Source organism: Vulpes vulpes, chromosome 11 (genome assembly GCF_048418805.1).
Source record: "Vulpes vulpes isolate BD-2025 chromosome 11, VulVul3, whole genome shotgun sequence".
Lineage (NCBI taxonomy): Eukaryota > Metazoa > Chordata > Mammalia > Carnivora > Canidae > Vulpes > Vulpes vulpes.
The window spans coordinates 47532003-47544543 of record NC_132790.1 but is presented as its reverse complement, the minus strand read 5'-3'; the positions used below and the strand labels follow the sequence as shown (position 1 = coordinate 47544543).

Here is a 12541-nt window from a genome sequence, read left to right as displayed (position 1 = left end):
ATGTCATTTCAATATTCAATCTGGTAAAATCAACCATGCATTTATATCTAAAGCCTATTATCTTCTAAGACAAACACATGCAGAAAAGATAAATAGACACCTTTGTTTCAGATGAAATAGCAACCCTGTTCATTTATTTAAGTATCTCATGATATGAATACTTATTTAAACACTTCCTTATAGAACAGTGTAAAATCCCTTTCTGTCAGCTCCCTCTCCTGTCAGCTTTGTGGCTTTCTCAACCTTCCTTTTTTCCTCAACAACCAGTATAGTCTTACCACATTTGTTTTGAAAAAGACTATTTTTTATGAGACTTGTTTCTTTCAATTTTCTTTACTGTATTAAATTCTCTGCAATAGTAATATAATCAGTAAATATTTGAGGAAGATTTTTTTTTAAGATTTTATTTATTTATTCATGAGAGACACAGAGAGAGAGAGAGAGGCAGAGACACAGGCAGAGGGAGAAGCAGGCTCCCTGCAGGGAGCCTGACATGGGACTCTATCCCTGGTCTCCGGGATCAGGCCCTGGGCTGAAGGCAGCCCTAAACCACTGAGCCACCCGGTCTGCCCATTGAGGAAGATTTTGATTAGCTGTACATATACAAAGCATATATATATATGCACAAATTATATATATATATATATATATATATATATATAAATTTTAAGTAGCACATAATTCATCATATTAATCCGAAAACATGTTTACTTTTATTGTCACAGAAACCAAGCCAAAATATTATATCTAAATATCACTTGTAAAAAAAAGCCTGTAAAATGTTTGCAAACTGAAATGAAATCTTTTTATGTTAGCTGTAAAATCTACTGACAATTCACAATTTAAAAGACTGTAGTTTCTAGTTGTTTTGATGAGTTTGTGTTGTTAGGCATAATATTTGCATCGTGAGCCACATTCATAAAATTATTTTTTAAGTAACAAAACATACAATAAAAGTGAAAGGAGAAAATAATCAGAGGAACTTACTATTTTCAAATGAATATATCTGTATCATTTTGAAATCACATGGTATTCAAACAATAGCTGAACATCTCCTGTCCTACCAAAATATAATTAATGTTCTAAATAATTCTGTATAAGGACATCACAGACTTCCCCCGTCAGACAAAGCAAAACACAATATAATAAAAAGATCCAAAACAATAAACCTCTTTAAATATGTGCAAGGAAAATAAGACCATGAAAAGAAAAGAAAATATCTTATTATCATCAAATACACAAGCTTCTGCCAATAAAATAAGTGATTTTCCCCATATTTGGAAAATTAGACTGATTGTACCTATGTGTATTTATAAAAAGTTCAAATGACTTTTCTCTCTTCAAATATTTCTTGAACCTGAGCATTAAAAAATGTAAACAACTGTACCTAAAGATATGAAGGAAATAATTTTGACTCCTAAATCTACAGTTTTATTTCCTTCTTACAAAAAAAAATCTGTAAAATAGTAATTAATATTAATTAATTAGTAATTAATATTACTATTTTACAAATAAAGAAACAGAAGTTTGGAAAGGGTTTTGGATATACGGGGAAGCTGTTGAGTCAGGATGAAATCTGGGTAGTAGTAACAAGTCCATGCTCTTTCCATGGCCTCCCTAGATGCTATGAATGAGATCTGTCTCATTATCTGTGTTTGGTGGAATCTATGCTAAATTTATCTGTCAACACCAACAATTCTGTTTCTTTCAATTTTTCCCTTTATCAAAATCCCGTAATGCACATGGTCATTGAATTACAGTGTATTAAAACCCCCCGGAAAATCCTTTACATTTATTGATTTTAAGTGTCTTGCTTGAGAGATGAATGCACTGAGGCACTGAATTTCCCAGGTCACAGTTAGGGGTAAAACTTGGGCTGACCTTCATCTTAAATGCCATTTAATCTTGAAATGAACTAATTATCATATTGTTTTTGAACAAAATCCCAATCCTTCATCTGTCTCTTAGAATCCTTTACATCTTATTTGATATATTTAAACTTCTCTCTTTGCATTACAAAATGGGTTTTATTTTGCATTAATTAATTTTCATACTTCCTTCTACACATCTATCTTGTTTCTGCCTCTCTTCCCACCAACTGAAAAGATTCTTTGCCAACCCATAATTGAAACTTCCTTCAAGTCTTAGTACGTCTCATTTCATCTCATTTCTAGGGGAATCAGTTTAATCCGCCCCTAGAATGACTATTTCTGTTCCTCCCATGTCTTCAGAATGTGAGACCAAAATATCAATAATTATGGTTCCTAGTACACTTTCTTAAGTTTCTTATCAAGTTGTATCTGGACTGACAATTTTCCAAGTCTCTGTTGTCTGAGATCAAAGCTCTCACATCATTTGAATTGCCAAAAGTAAGTGGTACTGTGTATACTAATTTTGTAAGAAATGCCTTTCTAAGTAAATTATTTAATAAAAGAGAAGATACACAGAATAATCTTTAAGTGCCCATAGTCTGTAGATCTTAATGTTACAGCTTTTCACTGTTAGTACAGCACTGTATCTCATATAAAAATATTTTGGTAGACAGATAGCTTAAAGCTTGTATCATATAATATCTTGCATATTGAAGTTGAAAACAAATTTTCTTCCTAGACTTGTGTTTTTGTTTTTTCTAACACTTTCATTTGCATAATTGAAAAGTAGATTATTTTTCATATATATTAATATTATCACAACTTCATGACAATTATCCTAGTATTGCATGTAAAGCAAGCTGAAGTAACTCTTCTAAAATTAAACATCTAACAAGTTGCAGAGCTATGACTGAACCCTAAAATTCAAATACCAAATCCTCTAATCCATACTGCCCTATCTATATTAGATATTTTATTGTAGCAAAATATTGTTTAAAAACATGTTTATTTCTGCTCTGGTGCTATTATTACTATCTGGAAGGGGCTGTGTAAGTAAAGCTGCATTAGCTTTGCAGTTAACCTAACCCCATAAAATAAGCTTTACAGCACCATCAATATCCTATACTTACTAACTGAAGGAAATCAAGCTTATTTATAATCACATCTAAGAAAGGTATCTTTTCATAGATTCGAAGCAAACCACATTCATTTTACCTCAGACTTAACTGTATCATCAGAGACACTAGATGGTTCTAAGATGCTAAAGTTAGCACTGTAATGAGATGTAGAAAAACACAGCATTCATTTAAAGTGGTTGGGTGAGTCTTGGAATCAAAGTTACTTCAAAATAACTTATGCAGTAGGAAGTAAATGCAGCAATCCGAGAGCCAAGGCTAGCGTGAAATACTCCAAGCTGGAAAGACTCGGTAGCCAAAAACTAACAGCAGTCTCTAAAAGGAGAACATTTTGAGCATTTGCATCTTAGCTGTATATAACTCCATCACTGCACATTTCACATTGAATTACACTCACCCTATGTGCTTATTTCCTCCACCAGCTTATAAACTATTTATCCCCCTTTAATTTTTACTTAACTACAAATGCACACACTAGACCATTTGAGTGCATGAAATAATGTAGAAATGGCTTTAAATGTAAAGAAATGACTTTTTATTAATGCAACTCATTGAGTTAATGTACTAACAAGACTATTTTAAAAATGAAAAACAAATACAGTCATAACTTTTTAAACACAGTTAATCTGGTGTATTTTCATAAAATCAATTCTGGATCATTTAACTTAAATCTTAAATAACCACTCCTTCTCATTAAAGTTATTGTTTTTTTTTTAAATACTGAAGAATTCAAAGGTAAAGGTAAGTAAATATCCAAAAAAAAGTAAAAATTCAAAGAATATTAAGGACCACTTATTCATTGGACTTAGAGAATGTCTTTTAGTTCATCTTCACTATACTTGTTAGATATTCAGTATTTGAAGGAAACAAGAGTCTTAAAATATGAAGTCAGCTCATATGGACACACACAAAAAAATCTGTTGTCATATGTAACAATGATAGGTTTGAGAGATAATGCTGTATCAGAAACCCAGCAATGTGTAACTGCCTTTCCACTTGAATTGCACTATGCTCATTTCATAGTTTATGTTCAGTTCTACCAGAGAAATTTTTTAGCTCATGGTCTATACATCAATATTGCTTTCCACAATTAGGACAGCATTGTGCTTTATACAAAAATAGAGTATTTTGGTAGACAGAAAACTTAAAGCTTATATCTTACAGTACATATTGGAGTGAAAACTAAGTTCCTTCCCAGACTTAATTCTCTAAATAATTAAATCACATTATTAAAATTAAGCATGGATGAACTTTGGTTCAGGCACAATGATAAACTACATACTATTACAGACTCAGATTTGTTCTGTATTAACTTCTTTTAGTATTACAATACTAAAACTAGAGTTTTTATAAAAGTTGATATTTGAATTCTAAAACTCAGAAAAATAGTATCTATTTCTAGAGACTCATTTTTAGCTTTGTATTTTATTAAATTTTCCCAATCATTATTATCTTAAGGAAGTCCACGATTTAAATTTTATCCAAACTTGCCAATATAAAGGAACATTTTCTCACACACATTCCTCATTGACTATTTCACCTTACTGTCCCATTAATCATGTATTACTAAAAAAGCAAAGACGAAAAACCCAAAAAACCTGCCAGTCCAGGAGAAAAAAAATATTAACCAAAATAGTAATAGTAAAAAAAGGACAGAACTGGGGATCCCTGGATGGCTCAGCAGTTTAGTGCCTGACTTCGGCCCAGGTTGTGATCCTGGAATCCCGGAATCGAGTCCCACATCAGGCTCCCTGCGTGGAGCCTGCGTCTCCCTCTGCCTGTCTCTCTCTGTGTGTGTCTCTCATGAATAAATAAATAAAATCTTTAAAAAAAAATAAAAAGGACAGTACTTTATAAATATATAGTGGAAAAGTCATTTTCATTTCTTTTTTTTAAAGATTTTATTTATTTATTCATGAGAGACACACACAGAGAGAGAGAGAGAGAGAGAGAGAGAGAAAGGCAGAGGGAGACGCAGGCTCCACGCAGAGAGCCTGATCTGGGACTCGATCCCAGGACTCCAGGATCAGGCCCTGGGCCGAAGGCAGGTACTAAACTGCTGAGCCACCCATGGATCCCCCTTCGTTTCTTTTCTTACTTGAGTCCTTGGGCTTCCTAACTGAAACTGTCGAAAATCTCCTATTTAATTTAACTGTTGAATGCACACTAAGTTCATTATGAAAAAGTTTATATCCGGCAATTATGTTGTCTAGATACTCAGTTCTTGGGTAAGAGACTGTGAGTACAGCTGTCTCCTGTGAGTTAACATATTTCAATTTTAAATTTTCTAATCTTAAAAGAAAATGTTTTACAGGTCCTCAACGGTAACAAGGAAATTATATATATGATGTCCTAATATTGATTTAATAGATATAAAAATAATTAAGATTTCCATAGCAAAAAAAAAAATATAAACTAGAAAAACTCTGACTCAGAAATTTAAGAGGAGGGCTCTAATTCTATCTTCTGCATTAAAGGTAATGTTGAACAGGTCATTTCATCTCTTTATATCTCTGTTTATTACTCTCTGTGATAATATGTGAAAATATGAACTCTGTATGGCTCCTTCCAACACTAAATGATATTTTTCTGTCACTTTTTCCTAGTTGTCCTGATAATTTATATCATCCATGACTCATGAGGTCTGTGGTTATTTTTAATGAGATGGTTATCTTAGCATTAGAAGCTCATTCCCTAACTCACGTACTGCCAATAGAACACCAGCACTGAATGAGAAAGAGTATTAAATTGAAGGATGAAGCTTAACGTTTCAAATCTGTTACAAATGATATGACTTATGAAGTTCCTGTCATTAAATGTACTAAAAATTAGAAAAAAATAATGATCACTAACAAATTGTTTTATGAATTTTTGAATATGAGAGATGAGATTAGTCTACATCTTTTAGAAAAGAATATGAAGAGGAAAGCTTCCAAAATAACACAATAAGTCAGAGCACAAAAATCTAACGAAGTTCAATATGAGAGCTTTTCTAATAATCTCAGAAACATTTGTGAATCCTTAAATTCATTTAGGTGCACAGGAAACAATTTCATAATAATGACCATGAAATGCTAATTAAATAAAAATGTATTTCTAGAAGACAAGAAGTCATTGTTAAATTCCTACTGTCTTTCACCTTTGTTTTCTAATTAGTATTCATCTTATTCACCAGGGATTTCATGTAACTGCCATTTCTGAGACTATAAATTACAACAGTATTTCAGTAAATATAACTGAAAAGTGAATTTTTATATAAAGTTGAAATGAGAGAACCTAGGAGAATTAAAATATTTATATTTGGTTTATATTATATTTGGTTCAGCTTCAGGAAAGTTCTTTAATGCTTTTAAATAAGGAATTAAATATTTTAGAAAATAAGATGAAATTTTATGTACTTACAAATAATTTTTTCACCAAATAAATAAAACATTTCTCCACTAGTTTTCTCATAAATACAAACTCCTGAAACTAATGAAATCTTTCTGAAAATACATTTTAAAATGTCTAAGCTCCAAACACATTAAAACTGTAATTATCCTGTTATACTATCTCTCTTAGTAAGAACTCCTTAGTTTTTTAGGTTCACGGTGAATGTTTCTGCCAATATTATGATAAGAAGAAAATTTTAATACACCTTTCATCACCTAAGTGATTAACGTAATTTCTCTTGCTAAGCTCCCTATGCTATAGTTGCTATTGATCACAATGGAGGATGAAATCATCTTCATGAGCATTTAACTGCTATAAGAATGACAATAAGAAGCAGATTCCTGTCCCAGCCCCATACAATGTTTACGTATATAATTACACTTTCCTACGCAAAGGTCAAAAAAGAGAGTTTTGGAACGCTCATAAACAAAATACTTGTATTTCCCTCATTGCCCAGATAGACAATTGTTTAAATTTTGGATAATGTTCAATCTGTTACTTTAATCCTTAAGCGTGTCCATATTTTTTTAGAGTAAAGACACAAACTATAAAGGTATGCTTTCAGGATAGCTCATACAAGTATATTAGTATTTTATTTTCTATCATGATCTCAACATTTTTTTTCATTTATACAAATAAAGGAAATACTTAGAACCATAATTGATGTAAGAAAAAAATGTGCAAGTCCTGCTGGATCTTTTAAGAGAAATCCACTTACTAAAAATAAATAAAAGTGGTATCTACAAGGAAGCAAGTTTTTTAGGTCACTAAGGATTTTTAAGGAATCACTGAGAAGACCAGACAAAAAAAAAAAAATCAATTTTACACCCGAGTTGTCAAATGCATCCAATGTAACACTTTTGGAATTATTTAAAAATGATAATGATCACAAGGAATTCCAGCTTAAGAAACTCATGGGAAAAGAACATACTTTCTAAAATTTCTTGAGAATGATGATTTTCACGCAATTTTATATTACATTAAGAAATTGTGGATTCATTGATTTTTTGATGTCCCTAAAAGATAAAACTTTGATTTATTTTCCAGGATTGCTTTATGCTCTATTGCTGGCCTTCCATTTCCCTGAAAAACTAAAAAGAGGAGCTTCCATAATTTTAAGTCATATGAGCTGATGTTTAAGAAGGCTATAATGTCAAAAATACAATGTCTAATACTCTGGAATGTGAAATTAAAGACCTGTGTCTTAATTTAAAGGATTGATTTGTATGAAAATGCTCTATAGTTGGCTTATACATATATTTGTAATAGATCAAACATAAATGAAGTTAAATACATGGTCTTTTACCAAATTCATGGGGTATGTTTTGATACTGCCAAATGACTTTGATGAAAGAATTTAATTATAAAACCATCTTCTAAAAAGTAAATATATACAATAAAACAATTTAAAAATTTCTCTCTTATACACTATATCAATGAGATACTATTAAATTTGTTGTATTCATTCTTAATGAAAATAACTAAAAGATCGTTCAAGTGTCTGGAAAAGATATCAACTGATTTATTCTGTTTATCAGAACCCTTCTAACATTTACACATTTGAATATCAGAAAATCATAAAAGGACAAATTAATTGGGTATAGTTAGAGAGATGAGACATACATGGTTCACAATAGTTTTTAAACCTAAATATTATATTAAGGAGTTTTATAGGCTTCATTACTTTTTAAAATGCACCAATCTCTAATGTAGAATTATTGATTACAAATGCTCAGAAAATAGACCTCTGCAAAGATTCTATTGCTTTGGGCTTCCGACCAGCCTCATCCCTGCTATAAGTGCTAAGAAGTTCATGTGACATATTAGCACAGCCTTACAGCACTAATCCAATATCTTGTCAGAAATACACACATCTCTTATTGTATGTAAAAGGAGTTAAATAAATCTGAGATCTTAAAGTCAGAGTTTTAAGACACCAATTATATAAATATATGGACCTGTTTAAGATAAATTCCCAACCTCTAAGTAAAATTTTAAGAAAATACGTAGTTTGAAGACTATATAGTTTATCAAAATATGTGTGGTAGCAAATCACATTTTAAACATCTTGGCCTCATTAAATCCTAAATTAATTTTTGATGAATGGGGATCACTAAATGTTGCTATAGAACTTGTTTTAGTCAGTGGAATTTAAATGTAGTCAAATCATCGCTATACTATTATAGCCATCTAGGAAAGTTTCTTTGTTTTTTGTTTTTTCTAAATTCGCAAAAAAATACACCTTTTGTTTTCTCTAGAAGAAAGAGATTCCAAAATGACTCGGCCAGTGCATCATCCCATTACTTTTATCTGGAGAGCCCACTACCCTTAACTGACACTCTCTGGTCCTTATCACTAAATCAGTTTTGAAAGTAAACCATACTCTAACCTCTAACCTAAAGGAGTTAAGTTTTTTTCTAAACTGTTAAATTAAAAAATGCACTTAAAGAAATAGATATTAGCCATTTTAATAAACATTTTAATAAACAGCTTTACTTAATTTGACCCATAAAACTGAAGTAAACGTGTCAAGCAACTAATTTTTAATCATTTTGTTAAATAAACATAGCCTATGTGTAGGTTCATTATTCAATTTTAGTTAATCTTGCTAACCTAATAAAGATTTCAGGCGACCTCATGGTTGAAGGATTGCTTTGGCAGGGAAATATTAAGGTATTTCCGCAATCCATTTAACAAATACCACAATTGTACTTTCCCACATCTATTTCTAAATATACTGTGGTGTAACATGTGCCTCACAGTTTATAGACAAAGTCTGGGATTTAGTTAATCTATCAGGGTAAATATTATTTTTCTAACTTTGAGAATTCTAACTTCTTACTCAATTGTATATATAATCAAACAAAAAAATAAAATTAGCAGTTTTTCTCATTTCTTAGTTTTCAGAAGTTTTAAACTTCAGAACAATTTAAAGTCTTGGCTAACCCCTGCAAAAAAAAAAAAATACTTTTATTGTAAAAATATTTCACTGATTTTCAAATATTTGCATATTTCAAATATGCTTTACTATCATCTCACCACACTCAAGTTATTTTTCAAATTCTGTTTCATTATTTATGTCACACTTCCTTAATTTAACTTTTAAGTTTGCATTCTGTGCTTGTGTTTCCTCACTAGACTCAGTTGCTCTTTGTAAGTGATATCTGTATTTTTTTAAGCATTTGCTTCATGTCACATACTCTTACAGTCATATTGTTTTGGAGTTTGTTTGCTTTTCCACTTGAGTCAGAGGAAATATAGGTGTCAAGTTATATACTGAGACTCAATATACTGGTCCACATACAACTTACAATAAGCTTAGTACGAAGCAGGAAAATATGCAAGAGCATATTTGTAAGTTGCTTAAAATTGACTATAGGCCCTTTGAAAAAAATAATGACCTAGTCATTACTAATTCTTTTATGTTTAGGGTCACAATATTAATCATGATGAACTCCTTTAAGCTTGCTATGACAGTTGTATTTCTGTAGTTCTGTTACAGTTCAATAGCAATAAATTATACTTTCATTAATTTTTAAATTTGATGGACTGTTTATTTATCTGTGGCTTTTTTTAATGCTAGTATCCTAATGAACTTCTACTTTTTTCACCCTCCTTTCCACAGTTAAAAGTGAGAATCGAGTTGGGAGTACAGTATCTCTAAATTATTTCATCTTTTCAATTAAAAAAAAAACAGATGGATAGAATAAGGTAAGGCATTTTGCATATGACAGTTTAAAAGTTTTTGCTTCCCAATCTGCATTTAAAGTACCACAATGTATTGTATTTTTCATGCTAAAGAGGTTATAGGAGTTTAAAATAAAGTAATTCAAAAATACTTAGTGGATCTTTGTGTTCCAAAAATAAAATTATTTAAACAAAAAATTTTGAGATGTTTGAGATGATCAGAGTAATTCTCAGCTTATTTTCCACCATGTTCATATTCATGCAAATTAACAGTCTCTTTCGTTTTTCAATAAAAAACTCAGTAAGGATGTCTGAACAGTTTTATATTCTCTAAACGAAATCAATCACATTCCTACAAAACATTCAGAAAACATCTCAGCGTAATCCAAAGTACTGTTTCTCTTGGTCTCTGGAAGTTCCTGGAACTCCGCTTACGGAACGTCCCCCGGAATCTTAACCAGTCACTGCGCTGCCCGGTGCGCTGCCCGATGCGCTGCCCGACGCTCCCGGGCCGGGCTGGGTCGCGAGGCGCGTCCTGGGCGCTCGGGCTCCGCGGTGCGGGCCGGGCCGGGCCGGGCCGGGCCGGGTCGTACCCTCGCCTGGCGGGCGGCACCGCGCCCTTTACTCTGCTTTTGGCTGACATTACGGATACACACAAGCTGAGATTTACTCTCGCTTCAACTTTTCTGACACAGAATCCCAGCAGAGGAAAAAAAAATGCATGTTACAAAAAAGAAAGAAAAGGGGGGAAAAAGGAAAGAAAAGAAAAGAGAAGATGGAAAAAGCTGTACGTTACGGTTGTTAAATTCTGGCAACGTGGCAAAGGAAAGGCGGCTCTGCAGAAGCCGACGGGTCGGAAGCGGCCAGCGCCTGGGCAGCGGGCGCAGGGCCAGGGCAGCACCGCGCCCCGCACCGCGCCCCGCACCGCGCCCCGCACCGCGCCCCGCACCGCGCCCCGCACCGCGCCACTTACCGTGCGGCCCGCGCCCGGCCCCGCTCCGCGCCGCCCGGGCCCTGGCTCCCCTCCTCCGGCCCGTCCGTCCGCACGGTGCGCGCCCCGCGGTTCCTCCAGCCCGACTGCGCCTGTGGAGAAGGGGACTGCGGGCTTCGGGCTCCTTCAGGAGCGACGCTCCGGCCTGCCCTGCTGCCCCCCGGAGGCGCGACCCAGGGGACTCATCCTAGCGCCCGAGCCTCACCCGCACTTCGGCCGCCGCCGGCTCGCAGCGAGGCGCGCCCTCTCCGAGCCCGGTGCTGCTGCGAGGCAGGCGCGGCGCCGGCTCGGGCTGCCGCGTGGGGCTCGAGGGTCCTCCCCCTCCTCCCCCTCCCTCCTCCTCCTCCCCCTCCCTCCTCCTCCTCCCCCCTCCTCCGCCGCGGAGCGCCCCCTCGCGCCCTCCCTCCCCGCGCCCTCCCCGCGCCCCTGCCCGGCTGCGCCCCGCCCTCCCCGCGCGTCCCGCCCCCGCGCCCCGCGCCTCGCTGCCTCCCGCCAAGGGCCGGTTCAGCGCGTCCCCGGGCGGACAGGTCCGTCCGCGCCCAGAGGGCCCCGCGTCGCTCCAGGCGCCTCACTGGCCCGGCGTTTCCCTCCGCGCTGCGAGGCGGCGGCTTTCCCCTGCCCCCGCTCTTCTGCTCCGCGGCCCCAGGCGGGGCTGCGGGCGGGTGCGGGCGGGTGCGGGCGGGTGCGGGCGGGTGCGGGCCCCGCCCGGGAGGGAGCCCCCCGCCCCCCGCCCCCGCCCCCCGCAGGCTCGGGCCGCCGGGACCGCGCACAGGTGCGGGTGCGGATGCGGGTCGGGAGCGGCTCCGAGGGCTGCGCGGGCGCGCCCCTGGCCCGGCGTCCCCGGGTCCGGGCCGGGGAGCATTTCTCTTTGTTCCTGCGCTCCCGGTGTCCTCCGCGGGCCGCGTACAGGTCTCCTTGCCCCCCCCGCCCCGTGCCGGCCCGGACAGAGCGGGGGCAGCAGTCGGCCGAGGCTCAGCAGCTCTTCTGAGGTTTTATACGCAATAGTCGTACCTGGAAGATGGCCCAGGGGGTCAGCCCGGTGTGGCGGCCGCAGCGCCCCCGCCCTGGGAGCGCCCTCCACGTCCCTCTGGGCTCCGAGGCGCTCTCAGGTTCTCCTGACTCCCGGGACGTTCAGGGTCTGCTACGTGAGTCACGTGGCGCTTCTTTTGCAAGGTCCCGCCGTAGACCCTGCGGTTACCACCTGTGTCCGAAGGCACGGGGACCCCCCACCTGTGTAGCTCCGCACCTGTGCGAAAGCGCGGCTCGGCCGGGGAGGGCGGGCTGCGCCGGGTCCAGCCCGACCCGCTCCGGGGCCCTGCGGCCGCCCAAGCCTCGGGGAGACTTGGCAGGGAGAGCACGGGCCACGCAGCCTGTGCCCGGGAGCCTCCGACCACCAGCCCTGTGCTGTCTCTCCTGCGTTCTGG

The 12541-nt window shown here is 37.8% G+C and overlaps 1 protein-coding gene across 2 annotated transcripts in view; it reads right to left on the bottom strand.

Annotated features, from left to right (window-relative positions):
- The window catches only part of CNTN5 (contactin 5), a 1288935-nt gene extending 1277550 nt beyond the window's left edge, over positions 1-11385 (bottom strand). For both annotated transcript variants that reach the window (XM_072726266.1, XM_072726270.1), the window contains exon 1: positions 11100-11385. The gene's annotated coding sequence lies outside the window, so the exon portion shown is untranslated. The remainder of the gene's footprint in view (positions 1-11099) is intronic.
- Positions 11386-12541: the final 1156 nt, after the last annotated feature.